General features: G+C 37.8%; 1 pseudogene; it reads left to right on the top strand.

The window, feature by feature from the left end:
• Positions 1-12,295: 12,295 nt before the first annotated feature.
• LOC127527561 (DNA-directed RNA polymerase III subunit RPC10-like) overlaps positions 12,296-21,408 on the top strand; it is a 41,549-nt pseudogene continuing 32,436 nt past the window's right edge.

Below are 21,408 nucleotides of genomic sequence, written 5' to 3'. Positions count from 1 at the left end.
GCACAACACCAATCACATCATCAAGTTTGCGGATGATACAACGGTGCTGGGACTGATAAGCAGGGATGATGAAACAGCATACAGAGATGAGGTGGAACAGCTCTCTGCATGGTGTGAAGACAACAATCTATCTCTCAATGTCGACAAGACAAAAGAGATAATCGTGGACTTCAGAAAATCATGTCCTGCCCACATCCCACTCAGCATCAACGGTTTAGATGTGGAGACTGTCAGGAGTACCAAGTTCCTCGGTGTGCACATAACTGAGGAACTTACATGGACACATAACACCTCATCACTAAACAAGAAAGCCCAGCAGAGACTACACTTCCTGAGGCGACTGAAGCAAGCAAGTCTTCCCCCTTCCATCCTCACCATGTTCTACAGAGGCACCATTGAGAGTGTTCTGACCAGCTGCATCACGGTCTGGTATGGCAACTGCAAAATATCCGACTGCAAGCACCTGCAAAGGATAGTGAAGACAGCAGAGAACATTATTGGGGTGCCTCTACCTTCACTACAGGACATATTTTACAAACACAGTGTCCGCAAGGCCTGCAGCATTGTGCAGGACCACTTACACCCCTCACATGGACTTTTCACACTTCTGCCATCCAAGAGAAGATACTGCAGCATCAAAGCCAGATCTGCCAGGCTGCAGGAGAGTTTTTACCCCCAAGCTGTTAGACTCCTTAACACCAGGCTGCCCCCTGGGACCTTCCACACGGCCTCAACCACCTCTAAAAACAGAACTTTCATACATGCGAGCCACTGTCCTGCAAAGACGAGTGTGCAGGTAGAAAAGAACTGAAAATCTCATACTGACCTTTAAGTATTTTGACACTCTTGTTATCCTTCTGCTGTGAAACATTCTGACCTGTCATTGTTTACACGTCTTAAACAACTATTATCATACACTGATAATTTCTGTATTATCTGTTATTTATTATTTATTTATTATATTAGTATCTTACACATCAATATTGCTGCTGCTTCTTTGTCTTGTCTTTGCACAATGTCTTGTCTTGTTTGTGTTTACATTTTTTTATATTTTGAATTTATTATTTGCACGTCATGTTGTTACACTGTGGACCCTGAGCTTCGCAATTTCATCTATCAGTATACAGTACTTGTATATAGCTGAGATGACAATAAAGTTCACTTTGACTTTGAAGAGTTGCAGTCAGAGATCTATCAGATTTAATATAAAACAACTTATATTATGTCCACTGTCCTTGGGCCGCCATACTTAACAAAAGGAACTCCCAGCACCATGTAGAAGTCCTGTAATAGTTTTGATTTTTTTATCTTAGTACAAGAGAGGAGCTAAATTTGTTGAATTCATTTTGCCTCAGGTTCAGCAAAATTGCAAAAATGTTCAGAAACTTTAACAAAATCTTTGGGGAAGGATGCAGAAGGCCTGCCCCCTACAAATGGGATAGCAGGTACTCAACAGAAAAGTACACTTTATTTTTTTCACCTTAACACTTTTGCTTGTTCGCTGCTGCTGCTACCAAATGCACAAATCTCACATGTGGATTCTGTCCCTGGGCCTAATGGTGAGGGAACATGCTGTGCTGTGATAGACTGGCATCCCATTCATGAGCTGGCTACTGCCCTATGCCCAGTTTTGTCAGGGTAGTTAACAGCTTCCTACTATCCTATAATGAAAAAGAAAATGCAAGAATTACATGTATCAAAAATGTATGTTTGTTGTGATTTTATGTAACATATTAAGTGTCATGTCTCCAGTTTCTTATAAGCGGTGTTTTTGTTGTCTTCTCTGGGTTTGTCACAACATATTGCCAGGAGCTAAACATCTGTCTGTGAGAAGTTATTAAAAAGAAGGCCATAACTGGATTTTTTTCCAAATGAACTGGTAACTTTGTCTAGTAGATGCAGTTTTTTGTGTTGTGGGAGGATTCCAGAATGGACAGAGAAAAACAATGTACATTCCACATAAACACTTCCTTAAGACATTGAGGCAGACGTAGTTTCCAGTTCACCACCACAACTACAGTAAATTCAATGCCAAGAAAAAATAATTCAAAGTAATAACAAATTAAAGTTAAAAAGTATTTTCTCGTGAAAACCTCTATGAGATAACATAAGGGGTATAAGTAAGTTTTTAATTACACTGATTGATTTAAAATTTAAACTATAAACCAAAACAAATTACACATTTCAGCAGGTAGCAGATAGCAAACAAAGAATGGAGTAAGAAAATAACTTTCTCAAACCTGCTTAATCCAAATTGAGCTCTGGGCACAAGCCAGAAAATAGCCCTGGACTTGGTGAAATGTACATTGTACAGAAGAGCCTCCTCAAAAACACCCACATCAACACTAAGACAAGAACAATTTAGAATTACCACTTAAGGTAACCTTGCACAATTTGAGGAGGTGGGAAGAAAACCAGAGAATGTGCGAATTCCACACTGGCAATGACTGGGTGGGGATAAAGGACCTGTGCTAAACACTGTGTTACTGGGCCACCCAAACAAGTCCTTTTTTTGAAAACAAGAATACACCAAACCATACATTTTTTATAACAATTGATATAAAGAGTATTTTTATTTTAGATGGCAGATTCTATAAGCTTTTAAAACACAAGCTTCAGATGAATTAAGTAGTGTCCCTGGATCCTGCTATCTTTCATTTGCGATTCAAAATTTACCTTGTCCTGGGTTTAGGTGCCAGCCAGTTCTCTTTCAGTGTGAAGGTTAGATGGGGTATCAAAGCACAATTGGCTCTTTATGAGTGTGGTGTGACCTAAACTAGTTCAGCACTCTGTCCAGGGATCATTTTTTGCCTTACTAGCAAGGTTTTCATGATAGACTCTGATTTTAAGCCAGCTCAGATAAGGCAGGTTTAGAAAATGAATGATTTAACATAGTATAATCATACAGCCAGAAGGACTTCAAGCACTAAAACTTACAAATTAACATATTTTTATAAAGTTGCTTGCTAACAAGTTCCAAAGGGCTTCATATTGTAAGAGCTACTAGTCAAAGGGCTATCAGGGGTCTCTGAGCGCTAGAAACTCCCGTCACAAACCTTACACGCAATTAGCATTTGTGATCGATGTGGTTTAACATCTTACCCAAAGGTCACTTCCAGACATATCCCATCTTTCTCTAATGATCTTTAGTTACCGTGCACCTCTGAGGCTTTATTTTCTATAAAAGGGGTGCATTTAAAGAAAAAATTCTTTACTAATCAACTTCTTAATGACTGCCTGAGCTTGGGACTGTATATTACTACCTATTCATTCAGAAACCATTATCTCTATTGTTGCATCCCAACCACAATATATAAAGACAGTCACATTCCCCATGCAGGTTTGCTAGCATACCTCCCTAAAAAAAAACCCTGACTATACCTCTTCTGGAGCATCTCATGTTGCTCATTGTCCTCCAGTGGCATGGCTATATGCATTAAAAATGGCAATGCAATCTTACATTCATCTTCTAAGATGTTGCCGAGTCCTGCCTATGTTTTGAGCCACACTTTCCTAGCCACAAAGCCGTTGAAAGCAAGAGCATTACAGTAGGTACCGTGAGCTTTTTACCACTGGTACAGCTTCATGTAAAACAAATTTAGCTGAACTTGCTTATATAATAAATAGTATAACCTTTGTCTATATATTGACAAGTAAGGTCAGTATCTCAGTATACTTCTCACAATCCATGGAATTTCTTGTGGCCACATATATCTATTGTTTGAAAGCCACACCAGCACGTTTAAAACTAAATAACAGATATTTCAGATCAACACTGCAATTTTGCCTCTTTCTTAGCCTACTAACACCCTTTGAGAGCTTTTGATAACACAGTATAAAATTACTGATGGCATTACAGCAATCATAAAATAGTAAATATCACATTGTTGTAATAGTGTATACTCTCCCTTAAATTGTAAGTGTGTCATTTGCAGGAGCTATAAGACAACCTCTGCAAGCTGTTCTTTGTTAACATAATGACATCACACACTTGTGGCCATGTAAGCTCTTAAAGATAAAGATAAACTCTAAAAATAATTAAATTATTAAAAAGGTGTTTTGCAAGGTGAGTGTTTCTAAAAACTTAAAAAAATCAATTCACATCTCAAAAGTAAAGTCACTGAGCTTAAAACATGGCAGTGCATTTTAGAGTTAAAACACAGATCTAGACAGATCACTCTTATCAATTCAGTCAATAAGGTTTTCCTGTTGCAGCTTGCAGTTTGGGTTGAAACAGCACATCTTTACAGTAGATGAAGTAATCAAAATCCTCAACAGTATCCTCACTTTTAACCTGTTATCCTAATTTTGCAATACTTATTATTCTATTAATTCTTTTGACTCTCTGTGCTTTCATTTTCTGGCACCCTTTCTTCTTTCCCTGGATCTTTCTTTGTGGGCCACATTATTTCTCAGCTCTGAATCCTCAGACTTTGTAAAGAACGTTAGTATTTTAAAACATGTTTATTATCTGTAATACATTGTAAGGTTTCCAAACTCTTTTGGGACACCCCCCCAGAGGGATGACTCACCAAAGAGTGTCCTGAAGCGTAATCACTTCATCTGTGGAAGACAGCTTATAAATTGCCGGAGCAACCACAGGCTCCCAGTGTTGCAGCAGCTCGCCGCAAAGACATATTCAAGCCCACCGTGATTGCGCTATAAGCACTTATCATCAATAGCTGATGCAAGGAACATTATAAATGCAGGAACAGTATTACTTGGCCACGACCCTGCCTGATTGCTGTGACTGTGTATAGGAGAGTGGTAAATCCCGCTACAATAAATAACCGTACTGTTCCTGTTTCAAGCTGAATAAAGCTGATTTTGCTAAAGTACTGAGACTCAGCCTTGTTTTTTAGGGTGCAAGATAAGGACTCAAACGTCACAACATATATAATTGTATTATCTTTATTTATGTTTATATTATAATGCCAATCTTTGTTTCACAGGCACAGTCATTTTGGAGCTTCTAGTCAACAAGATGCTGTGCAGTGCTCGGTACATATGCTGTACGTGATGTCATCATTACGATCTATCTTTATTTTGGCACCTAAATGAGTTGTTGAAGTTTATTTTGAAAGTTTTGGGGTATTCTTTGATACTTGTTTATTCTATTGTTATAATGGTGATGTCAACACAATGACATCTTGAATGGGTTGCTTTCATTTTATTCTCACGAAGTCACACCACAAGCCATCTCAGTTTGTAGATTTGCACTGTGGTAACTGCTGGCAGAAACAGCCCCCTTTCTCAGCTCAAGCTAAATGAGAAATCCAATACCTCATATCAAATGGACAGGATGGAAGCAAGCTGGCATATGTTATTTATAGCAAAATGTTTCAAGGAAAAAAACAGAACTGCTTTGGGTAGTGAGCTATATACAAGGAGCTTGCATAGGTTTGCTGGTCAATGAAAGCAAATATTCTGTGTATTTGAAAAAAAGGCTCCTATGGGAGGATCAGATAATAAATTGGGTGGAATTTTATTTAACAAGCTTAGGTAGTACCAAAGTGTTAGTATGGAAAAGGAGGAGGTGAAGTTGATTTAATTTCTGGTGATCCTCTATAGGTGGATGTTGCAAAGTCTGCATCTATGTGGTTGAGGATACTTTCAACAAAATGAGAAGGATGAGATATGAGAATTCACTGACTTTACTGCTGACAATTTGGTTGTTCCAGAATGATAAATTTGATTTAGGTCTAGGAACAACAGAAAATCAACAAAATTAGATCCTTCTTATTACGTTTGACTATACTGTATCTGACGACAATCTGACAATAGTATCACTGTGTTATATCTGTGGTATGGATTCTGCTCAGTAAAAACAGAAGACCAGTAAAGGGTATGTCTGTCTTAACTCAATCAAACACCTTCCTTCCTTCCTCTTCTTCCTACCCCAATTTCAAGCTGAGCAAACCAACAAACTAAATGCTTCAGTTTGCAATAGCATGGCCCACTGAAAACCTTCATTACAGTACATAAAAGTAAAACTCATTCTGAATGAAGTTATCAATAAAACATACTTGTATACCTCCAATCATAGTATGCTATTTACAGTCATTATGTATCGATCGTTTGTGTTTTTTATCCCAGACCATAGAAAAAACATGATTGTATAGATGTTCTGCCAAATGGTCTTAAATGCAAAATTGCCTGAAAGATCTGCAGCTTGGATGCTTACTATCTGTTCTTTTCTCAAACCAACCACCATGGGTTGGCTACTGGCACTTTATGTTTAAGAGCACTGTCTGTTTAAGAACACTGCTCGGATGTTAAAACCAATTAACCAGTTTCTTTCAGAAATAACACAATTTCTTTCTTGAAAACTAGAAATAAAATTGGAAAGCAAAAATAAACTTCTCTGAACACTGTAATATGTTTTTCTAAACTGTTAGGCTTAGCCATGATCATTGTTTGGAAAGAGTCATTCACCAAAATTCAAGAGCCATAACTAGTAACAGTAACCAGGCAAGAAGGGAGGTGTCAGGGAGGTGATCAAGAACCCAGTGGTCTTATTCTGCTGAGATGGGAGAACCTAACATTTAAATTACTCTAAGTGAATGAAGGAAAAGATTCCCTGGTCTGATAATACAACTAATTGAACCCTTTGGGCATATTTTCAAGCACTATGTCTATCAAAAACCAGACATTGTTCATCAATAAATCTTAAATCATTATGTTGAAACATGGTGGTGGCAGCATCATACTATGATGATACTTCTTAGCAGCAGGATTGGGAGACTGGTCAGAATCAACGGAAGGATGAATGTACAGAGAGGTCCTTAAAGAAAACCTTCTCCAGAGTGCACGCAACCTCAGACTGGGGCAGCAGTTCTCTTTTCAGCATGACAATGACCCAAAGCATACAACCAAGGTAATGCTGGAGTGACTTTGGTACCCATCTCTGGCTGTCCTTGAGTGGCCCGGCCAAAGTCTATACTTTAAACTCCATAAACACATCAGGGGGAAGAAATGAGTTTACAGTTTACAGATACTTCCCATCAAATCTAAAGAGCAAGAGAATTTGCCAGAAAGAATGGGTTAAGCTGAGACATGAGATCAGCCTGGTAGCTAATAGTTATAAAGAAAAAAAGAGTGCTAACTTTTTTTTAGTGAGAAAGAAAGAAAATGAGAAATGCCTCCACTACTCGGGTTAAGAGATTTTAGTTTTTGCAGATATTATTATCCTCAGCCAGGTATTGAAAATCATTTATTGTAAACAAAAAGTGAATCCAAAAGAATTTTCCTCACACCCAAATTAATGAACCATATCAAACAAGAGAAAATATGAAGAAAAACAGAGCTGAGGTCTGTGTATGGAAAATACTGAAACAATTTTGTTGTAGATGCCCCACAGATTTTAAGAAATGGCTTGATGAGATTCTGCTGTGAAACTAATGTACAAATTTTTCCATTTTCAACAAGCATAAAATTATATTCTAACAAACATGCACTAAAGCTCACGCATTTGACTACTAGCCTTATTTTCTATAGTATTCTATCAACATGAGTATATTTACAAATCTAATGAGACATTGATTCATTTTCTGCTCCAGTTTTATTGCAGTAAAGATCACAGGTGTGCTGGCGCTTATTTTGGCAAAAATTAAGGAAAAAAAATAAACTTTGAATATAATTACAGAAGACATACAGTACATGCATGACAATAAAAAAATGTAACTAAAAGTTCCCCAGGACTTAAATAATGCTGACAGATAACCACACTATAAGTGTGTTACATATAATTGTATCATCCTCTAATAAATCATTAAAAGAGATGAGAGATGAGACCATTCACACTGTAATTTTGCCCTAATTGCCTTGTAATAAACAACTTGGATAGGAATATAAATAACAAGCTGGTTAAGTTTGCAGAACCTATCAGAAATGGCTGATATTAAGAGTGGTGCCCCACAGGGGTCAGTACTGTGGCTGCTGCTATTTTTAATATAGATGAAATTTAATGTATGTAAATTTAAAGTATTACACATATGAAATAAAAAGTTTAGGTTTGAATACACAATGGGAAGTCTGAAAATCAAAAGTACACCTTATGAGAAGGATTTAGGAGTCACAGTGGACTTGACACTATCAACTGCTAGACAGTGTTCAGAAGCCATTAAGAAGACTAACAGAATGTTAGGTTACATAGCACGATTTGTGGAGTACAAGTCCAAGGAGGTTGTGCTCAAGCTTCGTAATGCACTTGTGAGGCCTCATCTGGAGTACTGTGTGGTCTCCAGGCTACAAAAAGGACATAGCAGCACTAGAAAAGGTCCAGAGAAGAGCGATTAGGCTGGTTCTAGGGCTACAGGGGATGAATTATAAGGAAAGAGCTGAGACTTTCAGTATAAGTAAAAGAAGATTAAGAGGAGACCTGATTGCTGTGTTTAAAATTATGAAAGGAATTAGTACAGAGGAATGAGACTGTTGCTTTAAAATTAGTTCTGCAGGAACACAAGAGCACAGTTAGAAACTTGTTAAGATAAATTTCGCGCAAGCATTAGGAAGTTTTACTTTACACAGAGAACCACAGACACATGCAATAAGTTAGCAAGAAAGTGTGATAGACAGTAGTAATTTATTTAGATTTTTGATTAATTATTTCATTGTGTTTTGCTAAGAGATGGTAATAATGGCAGGCCCCAAGGGCAATGAATGCAGATAAAATATTAGTCAAAACACCTTAGCCAAAGTCGGAACAATGAGAACAAAAAATATCTACTGTAGTACCTAACCAAAGTGTTAACTACAAGTCAATGTCAAAAATCTAAAATTTATTAATTGTAAGCTAAAGAGCAGACTACCAAGCACAAGTAGAACTGTTTGAGAATCCACAATCTCTGATGACTGGAAGTGCAGAATCGCTGACCTTTATACCGTTATGGTGATGACATAAGGTGTCGTACATTCCTAGTGTATTCCATGCATAGCAATTCAGTACCAATGTAACTGGCAGTGGTCATGGAAAAATTAAAATGAAACCAAAAGTAAAAATGAATAGCAAAAATTCTGAATTAGAGTAAGATTTACTTCATGAGATTAAGGTAAATGATAAACAAGATCAGTTGCATCAGCTATCATTAAATATTTAAATATGTGTTTCAGTTTAAATGTTTAAAGTCTAAATATTCTTGAATGTCTGCGGTGGGTTGGCACCCTGCCCGGGATTGGTTCCTGCCTTGTGCCCTGTGTTGGCTGGGATTGGCTCCAGCAGACCCCCGTGACCCTGTGTTCGGATTCAGCGGGTTGGAAAATGGATGGATGGATGGATGGATATTCTTGAATGTAATAGAAATTTGTCATTTTTCATGGTTTAAGGTTGAAGGTTTCTTTATTTAGTAATGTTTACATAAAATAAATTGAAATTTGTCTTTTCAGTTGCATCTAGTAATAGAAAGAAAGCAAAAAAAACAAATAAAGACAAGACAGTTTAAAGCAGGGCAGCTTTGTTAGTGCATATCTACCCAAAAATGGATACAGGATACATATCAAACCTTAGTCATTTTCTCCGATATTCCTTATTAAAACGTTGTATGGCACTAGGAAGAAAGGAATTTCTAGAGCAATTTGTGTGGGTTTTCAAAGCGACTATCCTTCCTGATTTACTGAAGTTAAGTTCTGCATGTAATGGATGTCTGTTTTCAGTTAACATGACACAAACTTACCAAATCATCTACAATCGCCCTAATAACTTCAGCTGCATGCTTAGTAATCTGCTGGAGTTTTTTTTATTTTTGTTTGTTAGACTACTAAATCAGGAAATGAAACTGAAAGTAATAACATACTGAGATAAAAGGACAATATGAGGTCCTTGCCTACTTTAGATAGTTTGAGTTTATAGAGATAGAAGAACGTTCAGCTTTCCACTGGGATAGAAGCAAAGACTCTGGCAAAAGTAAAGGAAGGGACTTTCCATTTACGTATATAATAGCTGGTATACCGACAAAAATATCATAAGCAATTACTGTTCTACTGATTGGGAGTATCTAACAAGCAAATGCAGGCCCTTTTACTTACCTTGGTAGATTGCCATTGTCATAGTTACATCTATTTACATTTCACTGATCTCCAAACACTGACAAAGCTCTAGGTTATTTGCTTGACTCCATTAATTTGCAGCAAACCAGTTATTCTGAAGCCGTTCATATTATAGCTGGTGATTTCAACCACATGGACTTAACAGTGGTTCTCACTCAAACCAGTATAGACTCCCCTCAGAAGGAAAGTCCAAATCACCACAAAGACTGTTAAAACAGCTTCAGGATTGCTTTGAAATGACTAACTGGGACATTTTCGAGGATCAGGATTTAGAAGTGTACACATCAACTGTGCCACATTAAAAAGTCAACAAACATATTCGTGTGTACCCCAACCAGAATTTGAGGATGCTCTTCGCAGACTTCAGCTCGGCTTATAACATAGTTATCCTGGATAAACTGGTCACAAAGCTTGCTGGCTTAGGACTTTCACTATCTGTCCACCACTGGATCAAATATTTTCCGACTAATCATCCTCAGACAGTTAGATTAGGCCCTTACTTCTCCTCTAACCTCACACTCAATCCTAGCATCCCACAAGGCTGTGTGTTCAGCCCACTACTATATGCGTTCTATACCTATGACTGTGTACCCTCTCATTCCACTAATACCATCGTTAAGTTTGCGGATGGCACGACTGTGATTGGACACATCTTAGGAGGCAACGAGACAGCCTGTAGGGATGAGGTCCAAAGACTGACTGTACCAAAACAAGAGAACTTATAATAGACTTTCAGATGCACAATACAAACCACAACCTAATATACATCAGTGAAGACTGTGTGGAAAGAGTTCCTGCCTTCAAGTTTCTGGGTATACACATTGCAGAAGATCTCTCCTGGTCCATAAACACCTCAGTGGCAGTTAAGAAGGCATAGCAGGGACTGTATTTCCTGAGGATCCTCAGAAAAAACAACCTGAAGGAGAAGCTCCTGGTGGCATCTAAGAAGATATATCTTACACACATAAGAGATGACCTGGTATGTCATAAGGACCCAGTTCTGTGTTTGTTTTAACCTGCTATAAGACTTTCTCCACTTCAGATAAACTGACCTCAATCACAGAATTCTTAGTGTTTTTATAAAGTGTCTCCATTACTATTGCATTTTGGGTAGCGAAATCACTTGTTTCAAATCTGGTAAAAAAGTTATTAAATTCATCTGCTGAAAGCTTTTGGTCTTTGTCTACTGGAAAGTTTACATTCTTTTTAGAACCTAGTCCTGTGATTGTTTTTAGGCCTTTCCAAACCTTCTTTGGACTGTTAAACATTAAACCACCTTATGACTTTTTCCCCATACATCTTTTTATTTTGTTTAATTAACCTGTTAATCCTTTGCTGCAAAATTAATTTTCTTCTATCATATTTTTTTGATGAACATATTGTTTTTCCAATGGTAATGCTTTAACCTCTTTAGTAATCCATGGCTTACTATTTGAGTACACCTTGACAATTCTTTCCTTAATTATCATTGACTCACAGAATTTCATATATTTACTTACAGTATACGTAGCCTCAGTCAGTGACTGTTAGGATGTCAGCACATCTCGATGCATTCCTGCAGTTTCGCTACACTTTCATTGCCCCAGTTTTGTGTTGATCATATCGCTGTCTATTCTTGCTTCAGTTTCTGTTTGTACTTCGGTAGTAGATGAATAACGACATGTTCAAATGCACCCATGGCTACTCTGTGATGCAATATGTATGCACCAGGGATATTTCCATAACACTTGAGTAGTGTTTTGTCTCCTCTAGTATTAATACTCCTGTACTGATGGTAATGTGGTAATGCTGATTCCAGTTTACATAAATTAAAATCACCCATCACAAGTTTGAAAGAGCCAATGATTTGGTTTCTAATTTCTGTACATTTTCAAGAATTGTTTCAGCTGCAGCATCCCTATCAGCAATCAACAGTATGTAAACCACTGTCACAAATATTTGATTAAACTTTCGTAGTAAATAGTATGGGCAAAGTGAGTAATTCAATATTCAGTGTGCAAATGCATTCGTTTACAGTGATATTCTTGCACCACGTTTTGTTAATTTAAAGGCAGACCCCACCAGCCAACTGCTTACCAGAGGCTAGGTTTCTGACTTGCCGTACACAAACAAATCCATCTACTTTCAAGTTGGTATTCTTAATCCAGGTCTCAGTAAAGCACATCAGAAAGCTTTCTCAGTACTCATGGAGATATTGCATAGATGTGTCAGCTTGTCCAGTTTATTCTGCAAGGGCTGAGCGCTGCTCACGATGATAGTTGGAAAAGGTATTTTAAAATCTCTCTATATCAGACGTACTTCAAATTCAGGCCTAGCAGTTCAGACACTCAAAGGGCGCTGGGGCGCTCCTCCATTAGAGGAAGCAATTGAATTTAAAGTGATGGTATATAGAAGAGTATACGTGGTGTGAGGTGAAGACGGTTTGGTCTTTAGTTATTATAAAGAGTAAATCAGTTACTGGAGTATTTCACTACAACTGTCTAGTTTAAATACAAATTAATAATAAAAAGTAGTAAGAAGTAAAATTCAAAAAGTAAAAGTAGAAGTGAAAAAGTAAAATGTAATAAAACATAATAAAAAGTAAATAAAAAATTAATGCCTCATCAAAAGCAATATTGTAATGTCCCTATCCAGGTGGAAGAAATAAACCATACAGGAAAGTGGTTGCAGCAGTCCAAAACAAAGGATTTAATGCATTAATTGGATAATGGAAACTCACAGACAAAGAACAACCACGTGTCAAACACCTCTCAAACTCGTTTTTTACCCCCTCCATACCTCACGAAAAAAACTAACAGAACTCCCTTAACAATTTCCTGCTCCCCATCAGTGGCTGCTTTATTTAAGAGTGGCAGATATGGCTCCTCTGCTTGCCATTCTCCACAGTACTCTAAGCAACACCAGGACACACTGCCTTGGTGGTAATTTCTTTTCAACTGTTACATTATTATGAACTACTTTATCCTGTAACTTACATTTTATAAACAATGCTTTTTCGCATTTCTGTTCACATATTGTTCAGGATATTTTTCTGTTTTTTGTTTATTGGACGATTCTCTTTGTTCTTAACTTTTATTATATGCAGCTCTTTTTTGTTCATTTTCTTGTTTTCAACATTCATTATCAGCTCTTGCCACTCTTTTTGTTGCAATCTAAAATTTGACATTCTTGAATACATAATTTGCATTTTTGCCTTGCCATTATAACCGACTGCATTGATGGGTGAGTTAGCACTGAGAGTGTCTCAGGGTGGTGTGGAGAGGGGATGTGTGCATTAGGAGTAATGATTGGGTGAGCAGTGTGGAGGGGAGTGGTCAAGGCTGAATAACACGGACATGACAGAAAACATTTTTAATATAATAGAGATTTACTGTGCTTTTGCACTTTATTTCAACTTTAAAAGTAACTTATGATAAATTAAGTAATTCTGCAGATGTGTCAACATTTCTTCAGGTGTTTATGGCATTTACAACAATTCTATCATTCTCTTTCCTAAGACTAGAATTTATCTACTGATTCTGGATGTGCTGGGTCATGGTATGGAAGATCTGACATGAAGATTTTGCAGAGAGTGAAATCCTCTTTTTGTGGCATTGCAGTACATATTAGCTATAGTAATTTCTGCAGCATCCTGTGAGTGTGAAAGCTGTAGGACTACTGTGACCATGTCACCTAAAGCTGGGGCACGGAATGACAAACTTGTATTATGCTGCAAAATAATTGCTTATTTCCTGATAGTATAGCATCAAAAGCCACCCACTGTATACACTGCATGTTTGAATTCTAAAAATTAAAGAGATTAATTATATCGGGGTACCGAGACTGTAATGATTTTTCAAAATGTTAACAAAAGACATTGATTGTCTTATTTAGGGTTGTAGTAAATTCAAAGCCAAAAACAAAGCACGAGGGAAAACCAGCATTTTCCTAAAATGAAGAGTGCTCAAAAACAACATTTTTTTGCAAAATCTTTCTTTTTTAGTACAATTAGAAACTGTTTAATGCATGCTGCCATCTTCTATAACATGGCTCCCACAATGTCATAGATCACATGGGATGCATGTCACATGCCTACCAACCACATATTATCACAGCAGCCTGTTATGTTTCAGTTAGAGTTTATTCCCTGTCTTAAATAGATTTCTAGCATTGTATTTATTTTTTATTTTTTATACATTTTTTGTTATTATGTAGTTTTTGGTATTTTATGTATTGTGTATATGAGCCTCAAAACTAAATTCCTTTTTTGTGGTTGGAACCTCAAGAGGTGCCGTCACCATGATGTAACTGCTGATGGACTGAGTTACATCAGAGGTTCATTAATTGTTGGAGAGTTAACATCTTCATTGATTTGATTTTCTGGTTTATTGTGGATTTTTGCTTGGTTCTGGCTTCAGATTACAAAATTACAGATGGGACTTGTTTGCCTTGGGCTGTATTTTCTGAAAAAGTCATTTTGCTTTTTTGTCCTTTTTTTGTTTATATAAATATATTTTTTAGAATACACTTCTTGGCATTTGTCTTTTTCATTTGTTATCCTCTTCCTTGAATGGCATTTTTGTAAATTCTGGATACTTAAAATTATTTAGTTAAGTGCCCCATTTTGGGCCTATACTAGTCTGAAAGCCTGCCTTTTTGGTTTGGGATCTGGCTGACAGGGGTAGTGCCTATTTTGGGACAAACTAGTGAGTGGCCTGCCCTTTTCATGGATTTTGTGGCATGCACCCCCTTACGCCATGTTTGTGCTGCATTCACACAACACAACTCAAGGACTTTCAATGTCAGCAACTAAACACAAATAACATCACAAAATTCTGAAAGTAATGGAAAAAATAATTGATATACAAACAATAAAAATAAAACATTATTTACATAGTCCAAGCCACCATTTTATGGTTGTTGTTGTTGGTAATGACTTCTGTTGCCAATCAAGTTAAATGAAAGTTGATGTCATGTGTAACACCATCACATAAACAGCTTTTAGATAAAATTTTTAAAAACTTGGTCTCGTCCGTTACGGGAGATGGACGTCTGAAGCTGAGCTCCGTTGAAGCAGCTTTATTTTTTCTCTTATTTCTTATTATCCTGAGGTATCCAATATTTACCTAACCAAACGAGTTTCTACAACAGTATGTAAACATGAGTAACAATAAAGGGGGTCAGAAAGAAGTGGAAAAGAAATCTAAAACTACACCCAAGTCAAGACAGGCGTCAGGCCCAAGTGCAAGTACAAGGTACGGCCTTTCAGAGACTGACTTGGAACAGGCAGGCGAAAGCACAGACTTCCCAGGAACCTGTTCCACTGCTTCATCTCCAGTCGAGAGTGAAAATGGGAGTGAAGGTGCAAGTGATGCAGGTCACAATAGCTTGCCGATTCTAGAAGATCATTTGAAACTAAAGATGGCCTTGCAGTCCGCACATTCATCTACTCCTTGCGAGTCGGAAGTATCGGTTGTAACGGGCAATGCCACTTCATCCGCGGAGCACGAAAGCTGAAACGATTTGTTCGAACTGAAGGAAATGATCGCACCAGCCGCGGCCATAAGCGAGCTCAAGAAAGACATTCAGAAAAATATGAAGAAAGAAATAAATGGCTTGGTCAAGACAAACGAGAAGACAACTCAAGACTTGCTCAAGACAAATGAGAAGCTGCAGCTGGAGCTGCAAGAGATGCAGCAGGAATATAAAGACTTGGAAAAATGTATATATAATCGTTTTGGTGCAGTCTTTAAGGATATGCTGAGAAAAATTGAGGAACACATTCAGGAAAATGCATCTAAACTGAGAGAACTTGCCAATCAGCTGGAAGACGTTAAGCAGACATTCACAGTTCAAATTGAAACAGCGGAACAATTGGCATCTAACACCAAAGGAAAAGCTACAGCTGTGAATTCCAAATGCAACAAACTCGGAGACAGACTTGAGGCTCTGGAAGATGGATGCTGAAGGAATAATAGAATCGAAGTTCTACCTGAGAATCGTGAAAGTCCAAACCCAGTGAAATTCATAGTTGAACTATTCTCAAAAATAATTGTAGAGGACTTTAAATCAGATACCGAGATAGCAGCAGCTTATCGCATACGTGGATCAAATACCTCTAAACCTAGGACTTTAATTGTCCGCTTCGAGAGATTACAATTTAAGCTTAATGTAATGGCACTTATCAGACACAAACAACTTGGGGCGGAGTAATGGCTCTGTGGCTAAGGATCTGTGCTGGTATCCAGAAGGTTGCCGGTTCGATTCCCTGTCACTCCCAAAAAGAGATCCTACTCTGCTGGGCCCTTGAGCAAGACCCTTAACTTGTAATTGCTCTAGGGGTGCTGTACAATGGCTGACCCTGCGCTCTGACCCCAAGGGGTATGCGAAAACTAACAAATTCCTAATACAAGAAATAGTATAAGGCAAAATAAAGAACAAAAGAAAAAAAAACACAAAAAGAGATTATATTTGAAAATAACCACATTCGTATTTTCCCTGATTTCTCACCCTCAACAGCTGCTAAACGTGCAGCTTTTTATAACATTAAACAGCAGTTACAGAAAGCCAATATCAGATACAGCCTCTTGTATTCTGCCAAACTGAAAGTGGATATTCAAGACAAATATCACATCTTTTCCTCCAAGGATGAAGCAGAAAAGGAGTTAAGAAAGCTGATCCCGACGCTTTTTGAAATACGAAAGAGAGTTGCATCCTGTCATGGTGTGAAGAACATATTACCTGCTGGCTGATCTGCTTGCAATGATACGGGTATCATAATTATACATCCTTTTTTCTTCTCGGCCACTTTTTGTTTATCTTTTAATTACAATTACACACGTATGTGTGGAAGAAATTAAATCAGTTCTTTTTTTTTTAACTATTCTAAAGGAAACTGTTTAACATCATACCCTTGGTTTATTGTTATTGTTATTATTGCATTAGGGTTTACTATGCTTATCCAGGGCGACTTTTTAACACTATTCCCTGGGTTTACTGTCTTAATATTTCAAGATTGTTGATGATTATATTTTACAAGGGGGCTCCGCCCCCTGCTCGCTTCGCTCGCCAACCCCCGGTGATGGGTAACCCGAAATACATTGATGAATGTATGAGATATATTGGTTCATCCGTTGATAGATTGCGTCATCTGGATCTAACACATAGATCTGTGCATATTTGTGTTCGTGATTTGGCTGAAGGTGCACTGTTCCAATCCGATGTAATATTTGTCCACATACGCGAAAGTAGTATGGGCCATTGCCAGCTGGTGGCCTGATATTTACCCCGGTAGATGCAAAAGCAAATGAACTATTGTAGGATCTAATGCAGTCCATAAAGTTTTTACTTTCGGGTACATTGTTAGTTAGAAACATCCGTAGATATTCAGGATATTCATCTAAAGGAGGCAGTCTAACCTGACCCCTTTGACAACAACGTGTAAACTCATTAGTTGTATTGCCAGTTGTTTCTTCAGGGAAGTTAAGTGAATGACAATGACAGCAAATGATATTCATTAATCCTAATGAATGTTCATTAATAGTGGACGCACTACAGAATGCGTTGTCAGCTAATTGGCGGAATTGTTTAGCGGCTGTTTGTCGTTACTTTCTTTGCCGTTTATCTATTGCCTCTGCTGTTTGAGAGGCGCGTTGTAGGCGCCTGTGTTCATTAATTGTATTCAGGCGGGCTTGTTTCTGTATGTCCATTAGGTGATAAGTTTCGTTTTGGAGCCGGAGCCATGACCGTGACTCCATTAGTTATCCGTTGTCTACTGTTAGTAATATGGATAATTGCACTTACTGTTAATACGGAGCATTTTCTGTGGTTGTACTGTTAATAATACATCACTGTAATGTGATCCACATATGCTATATGGTTTGGACGTGTGAGGATGCCGTACGTTTAATACGGAGAGTTCGTTTATTCTTATTACCCGGACCATGCTGTGTAGTGTGGACGTTTAGTTCAGAAGCGCGTTGTAGGCGCCTGCGCCTTTCGTACTATCTTTGTGGACCTTTGCGGACCCCGTAGTGTCTTCCGTTTGACTCTGGGGTGCAGTGCAAAATACTCTTTTCTGTGTGGCGTTACTTGAGCTATTTCGTTTTTGAGCTGTGACTCCTTCGTTAGTTGAGCTCTTTCGTTTTTCAGCCGTGACTCCTTTGTTCGCGGTGGATCAGAATTCGCTTGCGGTTTATGAGACGCGCGCTGTAGGCGCCTGCGCACTATGTCTCCTGCGTCCATCGCCATGTACCTGGGTCCGTGCCTTCCGGTTTACCATTCTCGTTTAGTAATATGGATGCTTATAATATTTAGACTTTAGGCAATAGATATCTCTACTTTTCAATCCTCAAATGCCACTGCTGGAGGGCCTGTTTTGTTTTGGACGTGCTCTGTCTCTAGGTATGTCAGAGGACTGGGACTTTGTGAAGTGCGGTCCAGCCTCACATGGGGTGTCAAAATGGGGGGGGGGGGGGGATAAAGGGGAGAGAGAAAGAGAGCAAGCTATATCTAATCTATCCTTTTAATCCTTATAACTTCCAACGTAACAATAGGCTGCATGGGAAAATTGGAAATTAAGGTTAAAGCTGTCTCACTTCCAGTTAAGACTACAAAATTACATAAAAAATTTCAGAATCAATGTCTCCACGATGGGTGAGCGAACTTTGTGAGCAGGAATGTTAAAGGCCTGAATCACAAATTAAAAAGAAAGAAAGTATTCTCTCACCTAACAGGTCTAAACGCAAAAATAGTATTTTTACAGGAGACCCACTTATTAAGTAAAGATCAGTTCCGGCTGCAAAAAGACTGATCTAGCCAAATGTTCCATTCCAGCTTTACAAAGAAAACTAGAGGTGTGGGAATTCTTATACATACAACAGTCTCATTTTTAGCATCAGATGTAGTATCTGATCATGAAGGGAGATATGTGATTGTCATGGGCAACTTATTTAACTGTAAAGTGAATTTAATAAATGTTTATGCACCCAAAGTCGATGATAGGGAATTCATGCAAAATGTATTTGCATCTATTCCCAATGTGAACACTCATAAAATTATAATGGCTGGGAATTTTAATTGTGTTTTAAATCCACTCTTTGGTAGGCCTCCTGTCACAGGGGGATGACATCTAACACTGCAAAGACAATTACACAGTTTTTAACTGACCTCAACTTATCAGACCCCTGGAGGTTTCAAAATCCAAACTCAAGAACATATTCCTTCTATTCACCAGTGCATCATTGCTACTCAAGAATTGATTATTTCTTTATAGATAACAATTTCTTGCCTGCGATTAAATGTTGCAAGTACGACGCTATTGTTATTTCTAAATATGCCCATCTGATCTTGGAGCTGAAATCATTATGTCCCACATACTCATCTAGCAGATGGCGTCTTAACCCACTTCTATTAGCAGATGAGAACTGTACAGAATTTATATCAAAACAAATCAGTTTCTTCCTAGAGACAAATACATCCTCAGAAATCTCTGCAGGCATACTCTGGGAAACTCTAAAGGCCTTTTTAAGAGGACAGATTATTTCATATCTTTCCCACAGAAATAAATTAGAAACCAAGAAGGTATCAGAGCTAACCAGCGAAATTACTAGAATAGATCAAGAACATGCCAGGTGTCTAAGTGAAGCTCTTCATAGGAAAAGACAGGCTCTGCATTCAGAGCTCAACCTCTTAACAACCAAACAAACTAAACAACTCATTTTAAAATCAAGACATCATTACTATGAACACGGAGAGAAAGCTAATAAGCTCTTAGCTCAACAAATCCACAAGCAAGAAGTTCGCAATACAATCTCAGCAATCACCAACACGAACGGAGATAAAATCATTGACCATAAAAATATAATGCACACATTTAGAGACGACTATAAATCCTTATATTCTACTGAGTTCAAAGAAGACAACACACAATCTAATGTATTTCTGGATACATTAAAGATACCATAAATAGATACTTTTATTGCAGAGGAACTGGATAAACCTCTGGCCCTATCATAATTACTAGATGCTATAAAGTCACTTCAGAGCGGGAAAGCAGCAGGCCCTGATCATTACCCTGTCGAATTTTATAAGAAATTCTCCACTCAGCTATCTCCTCTCTTATTAGCAACATTTACAGAAGCTAGAGACAATCAAATTCTACCTCAAACTTTTCGCCAAACTTATCACAATGTGCATCATACAGACCAATTTCACTTCTGAATAATGATGTTAAGATATTCTCCAAAGTCCTAGCTATAAGGATGGAGAAAGTGCTGCCTTTGGTTATATCACAAGATCAAATTGGATTTATTAAAGGCCGACACTTAGCTTCCAATCTCCGACGCCTGTTCAATGTAACATATTCACCTGCAAAGACGGACACCCCGGAGATATTATTATCGTTGGATGCAGAAAAAGCATTCACTACATTAGAGAAATTTGGGTTTGGCCCGAATATTTGTGCATGGATCAAACTACTGTATCCAGAAGCTTCAGTTTCTGTACTCCAGAAGCTTCAGTTAGTAATAACAACATTTTCTCAGACTACTTTAAACTAGAACGTGGTACCAGACAAGGATGCCCCATGCCACCACTGCTATTTGAAATCGCCATTGAACCACTGGCAGTTCACTGTCGAAATGCTAATCAGATAAAGGGGATTATCAGAGAAGGACTGGAACAGAAAATTTCTCTATATGCAGATGATATGGTTTTGTATATATCAGACCCACAAAATACTGTGCCTGCAGTCTTAACAGCACTTACAGAATTTCAAAAGATCTCTGGTCTCAGAATTAATTTGAATAAAAGTGTGCTCTTCCAGTGAATTCTCAAGCATACAATATTAGATTGGACACCTTGCCTTTTATTATTGCAGATCAGTTTAAATACCTAGGGGTAAATATCACAAGTAAACATAAATCTTTTTATCAACAAAATTTCGTCGTCTGTATGGAAAATATTAAGCAAGACTTGTATAGATGGTCAACCCTCCACCTCACTTTAGCCTGGAAGAATTAATGTTGTTAAGATGAATATCCTTCCTAAGCTTCTCTTTTTATTTCAAAACATTCCAATATACATCAATAAATCATTCTTTAAGCAATTAGATTCAACCATAACCTCATTTATTTGGAACCTAAAACATCCACGTATCCAGAGAGCGACCCTACAAAGACCTAAGACAGAAGGTGGCATGGCTCTGCCTAACTTTCAGTTTTACTACTGGGCAGCAAACATACAAGCTATAAAAACCTGGATACAAATAGATGAACATACACAGGCTTGGTCAGCAATAGAAATAAAATCCTGCAGTACTTCTCTATATTCCATGCTTTGTGCCCCAATAAATGCAAGTTATCACCAATATACTAATAATCCAAT

The sequence above is a fragment of the Erpetoichthys calabaricus genome, chromosome 4 (genome assembly GCF_900747795.2).
Source record: "Erpetoichthys calabaricus chromosome 4, fErpCal1.3, whole genome shotgun sequence".
NCBI lineage: Eukaryota > Metazoa > Chordata > Cladistia > Polypteriformes > Polypteridae > Erpetoichthys > Erpetoichthys calabaricus.
This window is presented reverse-complemented; position numbering and strand designations above follow the sequence as displayed.